This window comes from Crocodylus siamensis, chromosome 2, assembly GCF_052110815.1.
Source record: "Crocodylus siamensis isolate JL-2025a chromosome 2, ASM5211081v1, whole genome shotgun sequence".
In the NCBI taxonomy this organism is placed as follows: domain Eukaryota; kingdom Metazoa; phylum Chordata; order Crocodylia; family Crocodylidae; genus Crocodylus; species Crocodylus siamensis.
Window position 1 is genome coordinate 137,246,459 of NC_143396.1, and position 21,181 is coordinate 137,267,639.

The window sequence follows — 21,181 nt, forward strand, 5'->3', positions numbered from 1 at the left end:
TGCTTATGGCTAGTGTAGGCAAACAAGGTCTGGAAAACATAAAAACTGATGCATTTAAATTTAAGTTGTCTGGGCCTGATGAAATTTATTCCAGGGTGCTGAAAGAACTGACTGACAGCATCTTGGAGCCACTGGAAATCATGGGTGATGGCTGAGATATCAAAGCACTGGAGGTAGGCTAATATAGTACTAATTTTTGGTATAGGGCAAATCGGAATTGGACTGGTCAGACTGACTTCAATCACTAGCAAGTTATTAAAGTAAATGATAAAAAAACCCAGTCAATCTGTAAACCTGCAGGAGGAGGGGGTGATCATTAGCAGCCAACCTGGAATTGAGGACAATATCAAATCAATTTTGTTTATCTAAACTAGTTGCCTATCAAAAGAAGAAAGGGAAAGAGTGGACATAACATGCTTGGACTTTACAAAGGCTTTTGATACAGTCCAAAATGGCATTTTCATAAGTAAACCAGAGGTGTAGAATAGCTAGAATTACTGTTAGATGGATACATAATTGACTGAATAAGCCATAAGCAGACACTGGCTAAAACCAGATCCATTTCCAAATGGCAGCAGACTACAAGTGAGGTTCCATAGGTCCTATTTAGGGTTCAACACTATTTAACAATTCATTATTTGGCTACTGGGGTAGAGAGTTTTCTGATCAAGTTTGCAGATGGCACAGAACTGATTCCAAGGAAGATAAAATCAAAACTCAAAAGGATCCTGATAGATTGGAGGAGTGAATGCTAAATGACAAAATTAAGTCAAAGATAACGCAAGGTGTTCCACACTGGGAAGAAAAACCAATTGCACCATGACAGAATAAGGGAAGGTTACTACCTAGGTGTATTGCTCAGAGGGGTCTAGGGGTTTTAGACAGAATCTGAGCTAATGAAGTAGCTATGTGATGCAGTTGCCATAAATACAGATGGAATTCTGTGCTGCATTTAACAGTAGCATAATATGTAAGCTAGGAGATAATATAGTACCATTGTATTTGGTGCTGGGTTGGTTAGGCCTCCAACTAGAGCACTGTGGGCTCTGCAATTTAAGGCTGCTGTGGAGAAACAACAGGAACTAGAGGTAAGCAAACAGATAAAGGGGTTGGAAAGGTAAGAACTAGATGTGTTTAATTTGGCAACAAAGGGGAGGGGGGAGTATGACAGCCATATGAAGAATTATAGAGGTAAGAATTTTCTTACAACACGACCCCCTTGTACAAATCTAAAAATCCCTTTCCAAGTTTTTGTTGGCAGAGACGATGCCAACAAGACTGGTTAAAGTATTCTTTGAACTCATTAAGAACAAGCAGACTTTGTACGTTGCATTTCTCCATTTGTTATCTTCACTACTACCACTATATCATCTGAAATAATTAGACTCTGTTGCCTAGAAAAGCCAGTATAATACACATATTCTGGATAATTTAGTGTTCATTTCTAACACTTATACCAGTATCAACTTTCATTGGTTTTGCTAATGTGATTCTTCTGTGTTTTGACTGTAACGTGCTGCTGAGTTAATTGATTTAAAATTGCCATTTTAATTAAGATTTAAATTAGTAAGTAGGAAATCTATTTTAGTCTTTCTTTACACTATACTTAAATCCTATGGGAAGCTTGATTCATATTGACTAGCATAGTTTGGTAGTTTTGCTAACCAGAAAGATAAATTACATGTGCATTTCAGCTATTGTCTAACTTCCTTTATTTTTACGTTTTACATTCTCTTTAGAAAATGGTGAATACTGTACTTTACTAAATTCATTTTTACTTGATATAGCCAAGCTGCATTTGGAACTTAAAATTCAGATTTAAAAAATGAATGCAGCACTTTAAAGTTAAATCTACCTTTAAATCTGATGGACACAAGGTAGGGCAGGTGTGTGTGTGTGTGTGTGTGTTTAAAAAAAAATCATGAAAAGGAGTTGGAATGAGAATGAAGGAAGGAAATTGATGAAAGTGTTCCTGGTGATGCTGTCATCAAAATTTTAGACCTAATAGACCACTCTCATTTTTGCATCTGACTTTCACACATGAATTGGAAGAAGAAAACGATGCTCTCTTGTTTGTTTGGTTTTATTTTTTAACTCTCATCCAGTTTCTTGTCTTTGAAACAGCTGGCTGACTCAATTGAAATGGAAAAAAAAATCTTTTCCCTATCTGTAGACAAAGGCCACTGCAAGCCAATGCTTAGTATTTCAGCAGATTCCCCAGTTCCATGTGTTTAGTTGGATAACTTTAATTGAGGGTTAAGATACCCATTCATTTTCTTTTAATTGTAAAGTATGTGCGTCAAACTGAAATCCAATCCAGAATTTTGGTAGCTATATTATCATTAGCGCACAACCTCTCAGCTAAGACAGCTGAAGAACTAACTACCTCTAGAAACAGAAATTCAGATCCTGCTCTAATGCACTAAGCACATAATAGACGATAGATGGAAACAGCAAAGTTAACTGATTATATTTTTGTTTACAATTCTTGGCCTTTAAACAAACCTGGTATCATTCAAATTTGGGCCCTTATACCCTTCAAATAACAATAGAATATGACTTTTCATTAAAAGAAGCTATTCTGTTTAAGACTACTTTATGGGCAATAGCATTTGTTGATGTTTCAAGAATCAAGCATAGGTAAAATGTTTCTTGGTTCTTGCCTTTTTGATGCATTCTTGATTCTTGAAGCATAGGTGAAATGTTTCTTGATGTTTCAAGAATCAAGCATGGGTAAAAAAAAAAAAATCTGATTGAATTTGATCTGATTGATTGACCTGCCCTTTCACTTTTGAGAAGTCCAGGCCCATATGGTGTTTCCAACACAAAAGTAGCTCTGTTCTATTAGGAGAAATTACATTTTTAGGGTTTGTAAAAATATAAAGAAAACAGATATTCAAATATTTAAAAAAAGGCATTGTGTTGGTAACTCTGGCAATACAAGTTCTATTTATCAATTAAAAAGTATCTGTGCCATTCAACCCAGGGTTTTAACCCTAAAGGCTGAATAATTTGTACTTAAAGAAATTAGTGTAGTTACTGCAGCTTCTGAGTCAAGCTGCCTTTGTACTCCAGTCTACAGCTGTTAGTCACTGACAGCAGTCACTTGAAGCATATTTGACATCTGTCTCATTCAAAATCAGTTGTGGCACTTTGGGCCAGCCTTGCTTTGACATGCAGTATCCTCCTGACCGAATCTGCATACATAATACGTCTTCCTTGAGTGATGGCTGGGGTGCAGCCAGTGGGGGCTGCACTGGTACACTTGCACGCCCACCTTGATTCTTGCTCCACCTAAAGTTTAAAACTAATTGCCTGGCAGTGGCAGTGGCAGCAGCATTTCTTGTCAGGCAGTGCTGAGGGGGTCATGTTACTTCATGGCTCACTGTAATCTACCTGAACCCTTCTGAACTCTTCCTTCTATGGGTATTAATGACACCATCTCCTTCTTCAGGGTCATGATGTTTCACCAGTCAAGCTACCTTTTGTTCTGCCATTCTGCTGTCTGTTAGATTCTGATTTTTCTAGGCAGAGATAATACATGTGTATGCACAGTATCTAGCACTATGGGGAGTTAACCTCAGCATGGGCATTAGGGCTCTGTGAAACGGGCCCTATTCAATTCAGATTAGGCCTGAGTTGAAGATGCTGATTCAGATCGCTATCCCCGATTTGATTTGGCCAAATTCAAATCTGAAGATTTGATGCTGATCCAGTGAATCAGTGATTTGGACACAGGCACAGCTTTAAAAGTTTTTTCAACATACCCTGAGGTAGCAGGCACGGATTATGATTGCTGCGGTGCTGGGGCGCATGGAGCATTCCACAGGACTGTGGGGAGCTCTCCAGTGTGCTCACCAGCAAACCTCAGAAGTGGACCAGAAGTACTTCTGGTCCACTTCCAGGTCTGCCAGGGAGTCCACAGCCCCTCCTCCCTTCCCCCACTGTGCCCCTCTCCCCAGCTTGGTGATTGGCCATAGGGGGATCCCGGGTGGCCCCCCAGACCCAGGAGGCACCAGTCGCCAAGCTGGGGGTCACAGCCCCCCCGCGCGCTCCCTAGTGGACAAGAAGTGCTTCCGGTCCACTTCCAGGTCTGCTACCAAGCACACTGGGGAGCCCCCTGTGCTTCTGTGAGACACTACATCTGCCCCAGCACTGCAATGTTTCATAGTTTCATAGTAGCTAGGGTCAGGAGAGACCTGAACAGATCATCTAGCCTGACCCCCTGCCACAGGCAGGAATGAATGCTGGGTTCACAAGACCCCAGACAGGTGATCATCCAACCTCCTCTTGAATTTGCCCAAGGTAGGGGCGAGGACCACTTCCCTGGGAAGTTGGCTCCAGATTGTGGCCACCCTAACCGTAAAATATTGCCTTCTGGGCTCTAACCTAAACCTATTCTCCATCAGCTTATTACCATTGTTCCTTGTCACCCCAGGTGGTGCTGGGGAGAAAAGGGCTCTTCCTATTTGCTGTTGATCTCCCCTGATGAGTTTGTAGGCAGCCACCAGGTTCTCACTCGGCCTCCTCTTCCTGAGGCTGAACAGGTTCAGGTCCCTCAGTCTCTCCTCATAGGGCCTGTCCTGCCGCCCTCTCACCAAGCGAGTGGCCCTCCTCTGAACCCTCTCCAGGCTGGCCACATCCTTTTTAAAGTGCGGCGCCCAGTACTGGACGCAGTACTCCAATTGTGGCCTGACCAAAGTCACATAGAGGGGGAGTATCACCTCTCTGGACCGGCTTGAGATGCATCTTTGGATGCATGACAAGATATAGCTGGCTTTGCTGGCTGTGGTCTGGCATTGGCGGCTCATGTTCATCTTGGAATCAATAATGACTCCAAGATCCCGTTCCACCTCTGTGCTTTCAAGGGGGGAACTCTCCAGCCTGTAAGTATGCTGTGGATTCCTCCTCCCAAGGTGCAGCACCCTGAATGTGTCTACATTGCACCCCATCCTGTTCTCATCTGCCCACTTTTGTAGTCTGTCTAAATCTAGTTGCAGCCTCTCTCTCCCTTCAAGTGTATCCACCTCGCCCCACTTCTTAGTGTCATCAGCAAACTTGGACAGAGTGCTTTCCACCCCTTTGTCCAAGTCGTTGATGAAGATATTAAACAGTGCGGGCCTGAGGACTGAGCCCTGGGGTACCCCACTGCTCACATCTCACCAGGTTGAGTACACCTCATCCACCACTACTCTGTGGGTGTGCCCCATCAGCCAATTTTTTACCCATCAAACTGTGCAGGCATCAATGCCACAGTCGCTTAATTTATTGATGAGGATGGGATGAGAGACAGTGTCAAAGGCCTTCTTAAAGTCTAGAAAGACTACGTCCACGGTCCACCATCATCCAAGGATTTAGTCACCTGGTCATAAAAGGCAACCAGGTTGGTCAGGCAGGACCTGCCTTTGATGAATCCATGCTGATTGCCCCTGAGCATGATCTCCCCTGCAGGCCCCACGCAGATCTTCCCGAGGACCGAGGAAAAGCTTACAGGCCTATAGTTACTTGGGTCCCCCTTCCTCCTCTTCTTGAAAATGGGGACCACATTAGCCAGTTTCCAATCCCCCGGCACCTGGCCAGATGACCACAAATGCTCATACAGCCAGGCCAAGTGCTCCACAATAATCCCTGCCAGCTCCCTCAACACACTTGGGTGGAGGGCATCTGGACCTGCAGATTTAAAAATGTCTAGCCCTTCCAGAAGATCCCTAACTACATCTGCACTGACTGAAGGCCTGACAGAGCTATCCCCAAGATTGTCCCTACCTCTGGTAGATGGGATGTTCTGGTCCCTGTTCAAGAAAACAGAGGCAAAGAAACTGTTAAAAATATCAGCTTTCTTGTCTGGTGTAGCCACAAGATTACTGTTTGCATCTTGCAGGGACCCTACATTGCCTGGTGCCCTCTTCTTGCTCCCAATGTACTTGAAAAAGGACTTTTTGTTGTCCTTAGTCCTGGACACTAGCCTGAGTTCCATCTCTGCCTTGGCCTTCCTCATAGCCCTCCTACAGTCACAGGCCAAGGAGGAGTACTCCTCCTTGGTGATAGCTCCTCCTTTCCACTGGTTGTACGCCACCCTTTTAGTCCTCAGGCATTGCTGAATGCCCTTGCTGAGCCAAGGCAGGGTTCTGAGCACTCCTACCCCCCTTGCTTCTCTCAGGGACTGTTATCCTTTGGGCCTGGAGGATTGCCCCCTTAAGGTATGACCATCCTTCATGGACTCGCATCTCCTCTACCTTCTGGGCGCCCCACTAGTCTCCTAAGCTCATTGAAGTTGTCCCTTCTGAAGTCAAGGGCTTTAGCCTTGGTGTGAGCCCTTGATGCCCTGTGTTGGATAACGAAATCCAGCAAGTGATGATTGATATTGCCCAGGTGGTCAAGGACCTGCAGTCCCCTAACCAGGTCATCCCCCGTGGCCAGGACCAGATCCAGCAAGGTGTTACCCCTAGTGGGGCTGTGCACTTCCTGGATAAGGTGAAAGTCTCGTAATACAGCCAGGAACCTATGCGAGGGGTCAGACCTGGCTGTCTGCTCCTCCCAGAGCCCCTGCTACCTACAGATATGTAGAAAAATCATTTAAAGCTGTCTCTATATCCAAATCACTGAATCTGTCCGAATCAATTCAGAGGGTTCTGATTTGATTTGGAGAGATTAAAGGGTCATCTGATTCAATTTGCATTCGGAGATTCGGCCACTGAATCAGGCTGAATCTCTGCCGAATTGAATCAGGGACCAAAGTTTCTTGCAGTCCTAATGGGCATCTAACTGGTATTGCAGTACAAAATAATTCTAATTACTACTTGTTCTAAGGTATTGGATAAGGGCCTCCAGCTATGGATTGGGAATCCACTATACCAGGTCTACCAAAAATATACAAAATTTACAGTCCCATTAACACTGGGATTCAAACAGCCAAGTCACACAGTTAGCAATGAGACTACCATAAACAATGGGACAAGTAAGGACCATGGCCCCTCAACTGCTTACCTGTGGAGTCTTTTTTGTAGGCATTTTGGCAGGTGTAATTGATAGAGAACAAGGAAACGGCTTTGTGGATTTTGTATAGGCACAAGGGAACTGAGAGAAACCACAAAGACCCAGATCTAAAAAGTGGTGGTGGTGCAGTGTGATGATTCTCAGTGTCATCATACCCAACTTCTAGGCACCAGAAGCAGAATAAACCCTAAATGAGGCACCTAAATTCCCCTCTATAAAGAATGGGGTGGCAGGAAAAGTGGAGGAAAGAATTTAATAACAAGGGATGGTACTTACAACAGACAGCACTCAGAGTTGGGATGACACCTGATCCAGCCAGCAGGAAATGGTGAGGAGAGGATCTATCACCCAAGGTGTACCTGTTTCTGTTTCCTGGTTGGCAGCAGCAGCTACTACTACTATTCTCACACCCCTACTAAAAAGACAGTCAGGGCTGGTGCCCTGGTCACCCACCCCTAATTATGCACATTATCACTGTGTTTCTGGATGAAAGTGGCTGTGGCTTTTGGGCTGTCCTTGGAGTTATCAGTCTGCATTAGTCATGCTCTGACCATATTTACTAGGCTGGGCACCTCAGAGAACTTAGGTGTAGGACAGGCAATAGGATGCTCAGTGAAAACTGGGGTATCTCTGGATATGTGCAGCAGAAGAACCTAAGGCACCTTAGCTTTCACCAGTAAAGTTAGTGAAGCACCTACAGACTCACATGTCAGGTGTGAATTGTTCAATAGGACTTAGGCCCAGCTTCACTAAAATACTTAAACAGCATATAGGTACCTGAGGTGCTGCTTTTGCTATGCTAGCTGTACACTGAACTGCTGGCACCCTGGAGATGAATAGAAATCCTGCTGCTCCTCAGTTGACTTGGACTGATACACAAGGGAAGAATCCAGGAACAATTTGGCATTCCCTAAGCCAAACAATGGATGCTATTTGCATGTCTGGGGAAAGGAGCATGGGTAAGAGAAATGTAGACAGTACTGCTGCTAGGATAATGCTGTGATTTTAATAATTTCCAATCAATCTTTCTTCTTAGCTATTACTTTTAAACACAGAACACATCTGATGGATCACTCCCCAAGGCAGACAAATCCAAGGTCAAACACCTGGGGGAAACCTTCCAAAGGTAATTTAGAATCAGATATCTTCTGTGACAATTTCACACCACTAAAAAGTTGCATTAGTTCATTGGCTATAATAGTTTGCACTTGGGACAGTTCATATTTCAAACCTTAATCAGTCTCAACACCCAAGTGCTACAGGTTCTTAACACTGTTGCACTTTGAACTATCCAGCAACCATGGTGATAGCACTGAGACTGCCGTCCTTCCAAGGCACAGCTCCAGCTCAAATGAGCAAAGCAACTACCTCTCTCCATGGTTAATAATACAAGACATGTGATGCTTATGTGGACAGTTCTGAAGAACAGAGGTTATAGTAAGTCTCCTTGCATAACTAATGATTTTACAAATTGTTGGTTTAGAGCTTAGACCCAACTCTACTCGGGAATGCTTAAACTACACAATTCAGCAATATGTGGAGTTGTCCCAGCATTATTTTTTAATGTTTTTAAGAATATTTTCAGACACATTTTGCAGATTGTAAGTCTGAGCACAAAATACATACAAGCCACATCTTACAATCCTACAAGACCATGTGTTTTTCCTTGATCAAACAAACTGGGGTTTTGAAAGCAGCACAGAGATGTACAGTACTTAAAACAATGTGCAGAGCTTTCTTTGCTTCAGGAAAGTATATGCTGCCTCTGATGTTTACAAGATCAGAAGTTTGCTTTCATGCTCACTCTCATGACTGCAGTGAGCCAGATTATTATTATTTTTATTTTTTGGGAAAGCCACTGGCCTGGAGTGAAGAATAGATCTCCCTTCAGTTCCCAGGCTGATGGACTTCCAGTCAAGGTCAGGCAAATTCCTTAGTTTCTAACCTAATTAAATAATGTCTGTCCGGTTTATTTAAAGTATACATTCTTCCAAGCCTGGCCTATTTCATACCCAAAGGCTTCCGGATACTACAGTACTTCTCAACCTTCAAACTTGCCACTGAATGAGACCAGCCATCAAAATGGACTGCAAATGACCAGGAGGTGGAGGTTCCTATAGGCTGCTGTTTATCACACCAAGACTGATTGATGTGAGGTTTTTAAAAGATATTTATTTCTTTGCCACATAGTTAAATAAACTATTAAAATAAAGAAAGACTGGAGGGGAGGGAGAGGAGTCTACCACCTAGGTATTAAGGACCTTACACATCAGTCATGGGTTCAAACTCTGCACCTCTAGAGTCCAAGTGCTCACTGGCACCTCTTTATCAATTGGAGTGATCACAACCTTTTATGTGCACATGGACCAATAAGGGGACTACAAACACACCTCCATACCCACTGGGTTACACAGTTATTTTCTAGAAAGCAGTGCAATGATGGAGAGCAGAAAACCTGTTTTGTGCCCTTTTGTGGGAGAGAGTTTGGCAGACAAACCCAGGCTCATATTTTGCACATTCACTTGAGTCACAGTGCAACTGAGTTACCTCAGGAAATCTTTATTGCTTTATTTCTAATAGGGAGGCCTGTCTTCCTCAGCTAACATGCATGATCTCAGTCAGCTTTTAGGGCTAATGAAATGCATTATAAAGTGCCAGGCACAAGAGGCAAGACCAGACTTCAAGATCTGCCTCCCAGTTCAACGCACATTTTTCTCTCTCCCTTCTTTACGTTTTTATGCTTTTAGCTTTTAGCCTTTTAACAAAGCCGCCATGAAGACATCGAACACCGGACGCCAGCGAATTACCCTTTCCAGACCGTTTTAGTTGATGACTTCTGGTGCTGGTTGTCCCTCGCTGCAGCGACATGCCGACAGGACGACGATCAGCGGGACACACCCCTTTGGGGGTGTTTCAACATCAGTTCATGTTCACCGCCGGCCACCATCCGCAGGCGAACCAAGGAGACTGACGGTTCACACCGCGTTATCATGAGGACATCAAATAGTCCCATTTCTAAACAGTGTCGGTCTGATTCACCACAGATCTGCCACATGCCATAACATCCAATGAACTTTGGAGCTTAGAACCTAATAAGTAGTTAATGCAAGCACTCAAGGGACAAGCCAGATTTGGTTGCTGAGAACAAGCGATAGGAGATGAGAGTCAGTTTTGCCCATGACCCTTCCAGAGCTCATGCACTGCCTGTTTTAGATGCAACCAGGCCTTCTGTAAGAGCATTCAGCAAACCAGCAAGTGCATATCAAGTTCTGAGCATCTGCAAATAGCTCCTTCATGCACCTTAATCAAATCTGAATTCATTTTCATAGCCAGCAATAGGCACTTTTTGGACTCAGGTCCCCTCCTCTGCCTATATATTTCAAATTCTTGCTCCAACTCCCTGACAAGAAAAGTTTCAAGAAAAAAAATGTATTGAAATATGTTTTAAAAGCACACCACTGACAAACCTGCTGTAATTAAAACAAAGTTGGAGCTTAAGCTAAAACAGTTTAATATAAAACAACAAATAAAATCAAAACACAACCTTAACCTGAGGCAAAAACCAGCCATGGAAATCATCATCATTAACATTTGTAGAATTTAGCAGCAAATGACAAGAGTGTTATGAGAAATGCCAGTGAGTTTTAACTAGGTTTCATGCCTGCCCCACCTATAACATGAACAGGTTCACTGTAAAATACATCTTGAATTACATAAGGTAAGTATAATGTGTCATTGCCAGCGTATAATAAAGTGAGCGAGTTACCATAGCAACTGAATGAAATCAATTAGAGTAATAAGCAATTAAAATCTCATTCATAATATTGCATAAACATAGCATTTTGCTTAGGGATTATTTGTAAATTTTGCCTCTAGGTCTGTTTATGATTCAGGATCTTAACAATTTGTTACTAAATGAAGTATGTCATTTCTCCTTTATAAAGGGGTGGAGACACTATTTTTGGTTGTGGTTGGCATCTCTTCATTAGGAAAACTGCTATTATCATTAAGATGGGATGAGAACAGTGGACAGGGTGTTTCCAGCAGCATTCAAAATGGGGCTCATTCTTCACTCAGTGAAGCCAGTGAGGAGGAAGTTCCCTAACCATGGGACCAACCCCAGGACCCATGAGAGGTTCATCTCCCTGCTCCATCAAAGCTTCCTTTTGGACCTTTCATGTAACCCTTGCACTTCCTCTCTGCCTCCGTTCTCCATCAGGCAAGCGGAATTGGGAATGGTATGTCTTCACCTCAAGTGTGAAGCATGCAGATACTTGGGAAACCACAGACAAACAGATGTCCCAGAGAAGGTAGTATTACCAGTGATTTAGTGGGACAAGAGTTAGGCCTCTTAAGCTAGCTCTATACCTCTTAAGTGTAAAGTAAAGCATGGAAATAGCAGAGAAGTAGGGAAGCATATGTCACTTGTGTTTCTGCCATTTGGACCTAATCCTCTTAGATCAAGGGTTGGCAACCTATGACCCAGAGGCCAAATCTAGCCTGCAGAACTACTGTTCTGGCACATGGAGTTGGGGCTTCAGTGGCATTTGGTAGTGGGGGATTTTCCCATGCCACACTGCGCTATACCACACCATTGGTGACATGTAGGGGGTGCATGCGAGTGCACGTGCCCCCCCTGAGATTGGCTGTGCACCCCCCCGGAAATTCCAGCTGTGAAACTGAAAGTGCCAGCAGAAGCGCACTTCTGGTTTCACCGCTGGTGATTTTGATTGGTTGCTGGGGGACCCCCCCCACACACACACCCCCTCAGCTGGTGATCTGGTGACCCCACCCAAATTCAGGAGGCACCAGTCGCCCATGTACCACACCACACCATGGCTGGATGGGGGAGAGGTTTCCCATCCCTGCCCAGCTGCTGGGCAGCTATGGTGATGGCTGGGTCCTAGCCCAGGCTGGCCTCAGACCCAATCTGCGTCATTCCAGCCTACCACTGCCAAATGTTGCCATCCTTCACTCTTAAGATGATAAATAGGTGGAGAACCTTTTACTCCTGGGAATTTCAGTGAGTTAAACAGGCTCACCTTTTCACAGGAGGAGCTTGGCTCTTAGCAAAAACAGGCTTCTCTCTACAGTTTTCAATACCAATCACACAGCATTCAAGTGATCCAGTTTAATATCACTCCACGCTACCAACAGTCTTTTATCCCCGTATGGAATCTCCTGCATATTCCTCCAAGATAATGAAAGGCATTCGTGTGCATGAGCTGTACATCCTATGAAACAATGATACCTCATTCGCTGCTTATCTTACAAGAGACATCTTAAAAGGCTGTCGGAAAAAATGCACAGCCTTGTACTATTTGAGTAGTATATGTGACTATGTAATTATCATAATCTATGATCACAAGAGGGCAGAGTTAAAGTTGAAGCATATATTTAATGCTGACAACTTCATGCTTAACCACCTTTTAATGCCATTTTGTTAGCAAACCTCCCTAGGTTTCTTTAAAAAGAAATACATTCATGATCTGGAACTATTTGCCTAGACAGCAGCAAAATCTTCACTCAATTAATCGGTACCTTCTCCTATCCAAAACTGCATGTTCTGTATACAGAACATTTTCAGCTTTCGGTGTGATAAATGCCAACCAGTTTCCAAACAGAAGTTCATATGTAACGTAGCACTGGTTCATTCAGCAAAGACCTTAGTCCAGCAAAGCAAGAATCAGGGGCTTTTTTCTAGGCATGAATTGTTTCAGTCACTTCAAGACTCAGGTTTTTCAAAAGCAGGGTTTATTTTGCTGGGTTGGGGCTTTAAAGGGTCTGTGAGAAATACAGTGATTTAGCTCAGGGTCCAAAAAACACTGTGCTTCATCCAAAACTGGGTTGTCACAGCCCTTACTCAGCTGCCTGGGGAGAAAGATGATAGAGAGCTGTCCCACTCCTCTGTTTAGATCGCGACAGAAGAAAACTGTTTGTTCCATATTCTGTACTGTTGACAAGTGGGTGAACAGTGGATGTAGCAATAAAACTTCCATCCGACTTCTCTGCGGCCTGAGCAGCTGGGGAAGTGAGCTGTTCCATGACAAAAGGCAAGGCAGCATAATCCTCCGTCAGTGAAAGTAGAGAGCAAGGGAGAAGGAATTGGGACCGAGTCACGCTTCATTCCCTAAACCTCCACTGGGGTAGCGAGTCTCCAGGCTGCCCCTGACTCAAGGTAGATTTACATTAAGTTACAATCTGACCTTCACATTCACCTCAAGTATACGGATCATGAATCTGATAGCTTCTCAGGCCAGAGGGATCTTCTCAGCTACTTTTCCAATTCGCCTGCCACTCTTACAATGAAGTACCCTCCTGTGCTTTGAAGCAAAAACCGCCTTTGTTACGACTATGCTTGCTGCATGAAAGCAGATGCAGAGCGGTTATGTTTCCAGATAAGGACTAGAAAAGCTGGAGATGAATATGTTGCCATAAAAAATAATAGAGACATTAAACACAGATGCTCTCTGCCTGAAATGAGCCTCATTAAGAAGGAAGGCTAGTAGAAATAAGGGGACAAACCTTGTTTTGATTCACTTCTAAGCCAGGACTTGGAAAAAAAGATTTGCTTATACTAAGCAAAGATAGACTTCTGTAAAAGTAGAACATTTCCCCTGTGAGGACAACATTCGTAACTGACAGTGCACTTAAAAACCAGACTTCAGCTTTTTGTCTAAAGCCCCATTTTCCTAGACTTTTATTACACCATGAAATGTAATCATGCTGTCTTTGTCCTGTCTGTACAGCATGGAAAAGCAAGTCTTGAATTGCAGTACTAAACAACTATTAATCTTATTCAGGAAGCCAAATGTGTCACTACATAGGGAATCAGTAACTGTACCTCTCTCAATGCATTTATATATTTGTTTATTACCACCAATCCCTGTGCATACCTATCTGCACTCTGCTGTGGAAATATAAAGAAGCAGATCAGTTGTGGCCAGCCCATATCACATGTGCCACAAGAGGCATGGGAAGTCTGTGTTTGGCAAGAAACAGACTAAAGAGTGCACATGTATCTAGGGTCAGCTCTCAAGGGTTTGGCCTCATGAGGCATGTGGGGGTAGCTGTCACATCTTGGTGGTGATGGAATTTGGCTGCACTGGGTAATAGCAGTGGCTGACTATTAGAGTGGAACTAACTCATACTTAGGACTTAACTTGTGGCACAAAACACTGGCCCCTCCTGAAAGAGATTATCAGTAAGTAACTAATAATCTACAAGACTGCCATTTTAGTTTCCCCAAAATTGCTTTTGTTAAGAAAAGGAACAGAGTTTTTACCGTGGTCTATAGCCAATTCCCTTAGCAAACAGAAAAGGAAAGTCCACTATGCTTAGGGGTGTAAGCCTTGCTGGAGAATCGTGTCAATGTAACAATTGATCAGTGCATACACAAATCACACAGAAGCTCTGATAACAGCATTAACTGAAGGAGGCCTCAATGAATATGAAACTAAACATACTGTATATGGCTGGCACAGAAGTACTGGCAAAGTAGTTCATTAGTCCTAGAGGGGCCAAGGCCAACAGATAGAGAATTTAGTGCAAGACACTAAAACAAAGATCAGACCTAGCAAACAGGTATCCCTTTTTGGTGGGAAGTGGTCTCTAATTGGTGAGAATTAGGATGCATATGCTGTAAATAAAGTTGTTTTCATCAGCCTATGAAAAGGGGCCTGGCAATTCCTGATACTTTGTACTGGCCGAAGGGGTTATAGTCATGCCTCTACCATGACTGCAAATGACCTGGCTAGCACCATGGACTAGCTGGACAGGGATGTTAGGGTCTAGACTTGTCTGTAGACAATAAACTTGGCCAAGTTTTTCATCACTTCAAAAAAATAAACCTGGGGGCTCTTTCTTTTAAGAATGACTCAGCATCACAGACTGTATCTTGAGAACATGAGCTGTCTATCCAAACTGAGGGAGCCTAACATAATTAGTATCACCTAACCCCTGAACAACACTAATGGAGTCAGATAAAAATAGTGATGGAGTCTGTCCTGACAACACTGGTGACTCCTTGGAGTCCTACAAAGGGTTGGATGCATGAGTAGACAAGTAGGTTTACTTGTAGGTTTACAATATATTTAGGTAGCTTTCCTGCAGCCTCCTGATCCTGTGACTTAATGGACTAAAAGAAAGTGAAAGTGCTGAAAAAAGTGCTGAACATCTTTGAAATCTGTAATTATGTATGGTGTTCAGCAGCTTGCCTTCTGTCTCAGTCTACAGATTAGCACCCTGACCATGCCTCAGCTTTGTCACAGTCTTCTTACATGACTAGAGCCAGTTACCCCATTCCTGTATTCACAAAGCAAGTGTCTTTTCTGTTTAGATTGTTAGTTCGCTGAAAAAGAGCTGTCTTCCTTAGTAGGACTACAGTGGCTCCACACTGCTCTCAAGGCTGCTGCCAAGTGTGAGTCCTGCCTACATTCTTCACACACACAAATAGGGCATTAAAGATGCTCTGTGGCATCCCCAGCCACTGCTCTCAAGTATGGCAGGAACAGGTATCTCAAGGGCTACAATGGATCCCTTACTCCCACATTTCTGGTTTGGAGTGTGCAGAGCAGGAGTGTGATTGGTGGGTTTTATTTTCTGGCAGCAGCTTTGAGAGCAGCACAGAGCCACTACAGATATACTCACTAGGTAAATATACTACACGTAGCACAGAGGGACCCTCGATAAGCTCAGCCAGTCCCATCAGGCTGTAACTTAAATGATCACTGCAACTTAAGGGAGAGTACATTGAGTACAATGTCATCCAGCTTCTAGTTCTCCAGGACCATAGAATCATATAGAAGTAGGGCTAGAAGGGACCTAGAGAGGTCACCTAAGCCAGCTTCCTGCCTAAGGCAGGATCACCCCTATGCAAAATTCCTCTGGTAGCTTGGCTCTTTTTCCCCTTCAGAGCTCCAGAATGGGAATGGTGATTCTAGTGCCTCCTCCTGTTTACACTTTGGACAGTACCTCACCTCCACTACTTCCAGGAGTAACCTTGTCGCAGCTCACATGCCATGGCCAGATTCTCCAGTTGGGTACAAGAGTGAAAGGTAGGGCTGCCTTTCATTTCCAGCTTCCTTTGTTCCAATGGTTCATGTTTTCAGGGAATAAGGGCCTTAGACACACTGGATTGGAAAAGGAGATGGTTACTCTACAGAGGGAGAATTCAGGGTGCCTCTAATTACAGCAAGTCAGAGCAGACTTGACTTAATTGAGTCTGCTGGCATGTGCTAATTAGTATGCTCCAGCCAGCCTCTGCCTCTCATGTATCAGTGTCCTCACACTTCAAAATGGTGGCAGGGGCACTTTAACTAGAGCTTGTTGAACAAGGTTTAAGTGTCCCTGCCACCATTTTGAAGCATGGGGACACTGATACATGAGCCATTCTATTTAAAGCACCCCCATAGTATATGTAAAAATGCCCCCAATGACCAACTTAATTAGCTTTAAGGCAGTTGTATAATATGGGAGAGGTGGTATATAGCGTAATGGAGCAAAAAGCTTGGGCTAGTATATTTTTGTAATGACTAATATGCTTGAGTCATCTGAGTTGATCACGAAATAAAAATCATTAGATCTTAGATATCTATTAGGAGAAAAAAATATGATTAGCAACTTGCTAAGACAGCAGATGATGGTACTCAGAAAAGCCGCAACTCCATGATTCCCAAACCATGGGCTAGTCAGGTCCATAAGCAAATACAAAAATCAGAAGTGTGGTGCAAATATTCCCCTACACAATTAGAATGATTACAGATTAAATTAAGGAGGCAGAAACAGTGCTTCTGCAACTACTGCTGTTGAATGAAAATTTTGTGATTGGGAGCTCTCTGGGGGCAGATGCTGTCATTTACTAGGCTGATCCAGAGTCAACAATGAGGTGCGGCCTGGTTGGCTGCTAGGAGCTGCCTTCCTACAGCACAATGGCAAATGTCCATTTTTTCCTCAAGCCATTGCAGAGTGCAATTTAAGAGGTGTATGCTCCAGTGCATCCTTAATATTAAAAGCAATGAGCCCAGTTATCTGAAGTGACTGGCAGACTACAGCCCAGAGGGCATGGAGTAACAGCCTCGTTATCCTGGATGAAGAGAGGTGGTGAAGGAACAGAACCTTTAGCCCAGGAGCTGCAGTCCCAGACATTTCAATGATGTCAGCAATTCCAAAAGCCTCTCAAAATGTTGTTTTTGTAAATGAATGCCATACAAATAAGCTCCTGTAGCCATCAGCTAAAAATTCCCTGGGAAAGGAAAGAAAGTCTTGAAGCGGTGTGCATTTTGTGAGACTGTAGCAAAGAAAATAGACTGACCTTCTTCCCAAAGCCATATAACGGGGTCAGTCTACACTGCAATCCAGACCTCATTCAAATACACAGAAACTGGCATAGGTACACAGATCGGTTTAGCTGTGGCAGATGTAAATTGTGCAAGCCTGCCCAGAATCCTGGCTGGTTACTGGTGCCTGATGCCTGCACTGTGGCTACACTGTTACTGGTATCTAGGCTAGTTTAAAGCTGCTACCACACCTCTTGACTATATAGGCCTACTCTGGACTGGGTAGAGCTCAGTAATGGAGCCATTTCCACCCATCATAGGGTATAAGTTTCCTCTCTACATTGTGGTTAGTGTTCGGTTAATGTATACTTTTCCAAGTCTGGAATGACTCGAGTCAACAATTTCAGCTGCACTTTTCACTGAGATATGTTTTTTTGACTGCACTGGTAAGAATGTCCAGCTCAGTCTTCTTTATAGCATTGTGTTTTGCAACAACACCAATGATTGTAGCGGGGAAAGGTGGTATACATAACACTACATCTGCCCTCAACTGATGCAATTTGAGGGCTGATTTTCAAAAGTTGAGAGCATTGACCTAACTCTTCTTCCACTGCCATCAGGCAAGTGCTTCAGAAAAACCCCACTCTTAGTTCTCCAAGTGTGCCTAACCATCTGGCCACTTTTACTTCTAAATTACATCAGCTGCACACAAATAATGCTGGGTGCAAATTGTAATCCCTTTTTGTGCCTACATTTACTGGTGCATGATAATCTATTTTTAAGAAGCTGTAGCAGGCAACTTTAAACAGGAACACAGTTCTCTACTGAATTACTTAGGACAGTTTACAGATCCTATAGAAAAGAACTCAGGGTCTGATCCCAGGTTATATTACGGCCTCATTGCCCTCTACTAGCAGAGCTTTGCCACTTCTTTACTTGTTAGTGGCTCCATTCTTTGCAGTTATTTTTGCTCAGGGAAGTAAAAGGTGCGTATATTTGCAAGTACAGGTCTTATTGATAGCTAAAACAGGGACTTAGTGTGCTGTTACAGCTTGCTTTCTGGTGACTAGGTGTTTTCATATTATGGCTAGGGGGAGCACCTTTTCAAAATGGAAAGGTGGGACACATGTCCACCTCTCTTCTCTGTCCCCCCATGCAGCGCAGCCAGAACAGAGCCAGGCATAGCAGGAATGGATACACGCTGCCTGCTGTAGGCTTGGGGCTCCCTGCCCTGCCGCCCTTCTCCCAGGAGTCCTGTGTCGTCAGTACCGCCATGGCAAGGCGCTCCAGTGCTGCCACCCGCAAAATTGCTGGGTAGGCAGGGAGCACCTCACCATGGGTGGGGCGGTGTGGGGCAAAGATAGCAGGACAAGGAGCCCCAAATCCTTAGTCCACGTGTCCCTGCCCCACACACAAGTCTGGGGGGCACTCCCCTCCACAGCAGCAGGGAGCTGCCTCTCCCCCCCCGCCCTAGATGAGCCACCCATGGCTCAGTCCCATTTCCCACCCCAGCTGTGCCTCCAGCCCCTGCCCTACTCCCCCCTACACAGTGGGAACCTCAATCTGCCTCCCCCTACCCCCAGTGACTTACCTGCAGGCACCTGGGGGAGCTACTGTTCCCTGCTGCTTAGGGTTGTAGTTCCAGCCATGTGCATGTGGCAATCCTTGTCCCACTCCCCTCAGCCCCAAGCAGCCCCGTGCAGATTGGTATTCTGCCAGCCTGCCAGGGGAAATCTGCTGTTTCCTGCACTTTTCCGTGGTGAACAGAAAACCCCGATCCCTTTATGATACTGGGATTCTGAGACAAATGCTATCCTAGGGTCATTCAGCCTGGGACCAGGACTTGATGTTCAAATTTTGGGACTCTCCCACCCAATTAGGGATGGGTGGTCACCTTAATTATGGCTACTCTTCTGGATGTGACTTTTAACCACAAAATAGCAGCATGAACTATTATGAATAGATAAAAGGAACCCGTAAGTGTGTTTAAATTACTTTGAAGTTCTTTTACTCCAACAGCTGTATGAAAGAATGTTAGCGAATTCTTACTGACACCAACCTCATTCTCTATTTAATTCCACGTTTTTATGGCAATATCAGTAAGATTCTATATTCTCTCATACATACACACTCCCTGTAAATTAGTCTTACTAATTTTATCATAAAGTAGAACCCTTGTGGCATAGAGCCTTCAGTCCCTGGACTGTTAGTCACTCTGGCTGCAGTCATAAATCATGTTCCACTCAGCAATAATTCAGGTTTTGCTTTATTGGTTTATTTAGATTTTTACTGTTCCCTGAGACCACAAGACTCAAGGATATGAGGAATTTTAAGCTCTTGTTAGCAATGACTTCATGTTGCTGCTGTCCTGTGATCAGTTCCTGCTTTCTAGCAGTATTTCTTTAGTTCTTACCAGGACATAACGGCTTTTCTAATACACAGTAATAACGATAACCATGCATCTCTGGCATCCATCCATCAAATAATGACATAGGTGCAATATGCAATATAAAAAGGCACATAAAAAACTCTGTAAAGAGTAGTGTTTGTAGAAAGTATTAGGTAGTCAGCCATGGAGATCAAAGTCCTTTCACAAAGCTACAGAAACTCAGCAGCAACATGCATCTCTCCATACCTCCTCTTTAGTAAGCCTCAAAACTGATATACAGAAAGACCGTTTCTAAAGGGTTATTTAAGATGCAGAACTTTACCCTGCTAAGTAAGGTCTGTTCTGCTCGCTCACTCAGAACTGCAAAGGACTTCACAGTTGTACACACACAAGTGCTTCAACAGCTTGCAGGGGAGTTAGTAGCATCCAGAGCCAGCCTTAAAGGCAGGTGACATAGGAAACTGCCCAGGGCACCACAGTTGGGGGTGGGGGAGGGGCACCAAACACATGGACACACACTGAGCAGCCTGCACTCACAGAAGCACTCTCACCCTCCCCCTTCCCCCCAGGCAGGAGGAACCGTGCCCAGCCCACCTCCCTCAACTCCAGGCACTGCTCAGGAGAAGCTAGGCCATGGGCTAAGTACAGACCCAATGCTAGGTTGATTCAATTTTTGCAGGTTAGTCTAGGCTGCACAGATTAAACTGAAACTGAAATGAACAGACATTCACTTTTGATTCAGGAAATGCAGCCACATGCCTGCAGTGGCTCAGGCCAGAAGCCAGGGGGGCACTGCAGCATAGTTCTCTGGCACATAGCTAGCATGGGCTGTGTGTTTGCTTTCTCTTCCTGCTGCCCCCAGGGTCACTGGGATTTGCAGTCCAGACTCACAACAGCAGGGCTCTGCAAGATTATTCATCATCACTTCCTCTTCCTGCTTCTTATATGTTTAATCCAGTTTCTGATCACTTTAACTGGTTTGTACAACTTCTGTCCCTAGCCATGCAGGCAGGCTGGCGCCTGCTCCAGTCTGCCCGCCTTGCTCCTAACACAGCACCAATGATGCCTGCTCACCCAACTAGTGCACCATGCCACTCTGCCTCCCTGCTGGACTGCTTCCCATGCCTCTGCCTGCAGCAGTGTCTCTGATTTGTGGGGGGAGGGTGCCAAAATACAAGTTCACCCAGGGCACCATTTTCCCTAAAGCTGATTTTGGTAGCCCTGCTGCCCACAACTGGGGCCTCTGCAGCCCAGCAGGTGCAATCTGGTGATGCAGAGAACAGTGGAGCCATGAGGGGATTTCCTTACCACTGTGAGTTCTGTGCTGCCCTGGTAAAGTGTCCTCTGTGTGTGTGGCAGCAGCAGGGGCAGAAGCACAGGATTGTGCCCTCACTCCTGCCATGCAGGCAGAGGGCACCTCACCAGGGCAGGGCAGAGCTCACAGCAGTAAGGTGATCCCTGCACGACCCTGCTTTTCTCTGCAGCAGTTCACACCTGCTAGGCTGTGGAGGCTCAAGGG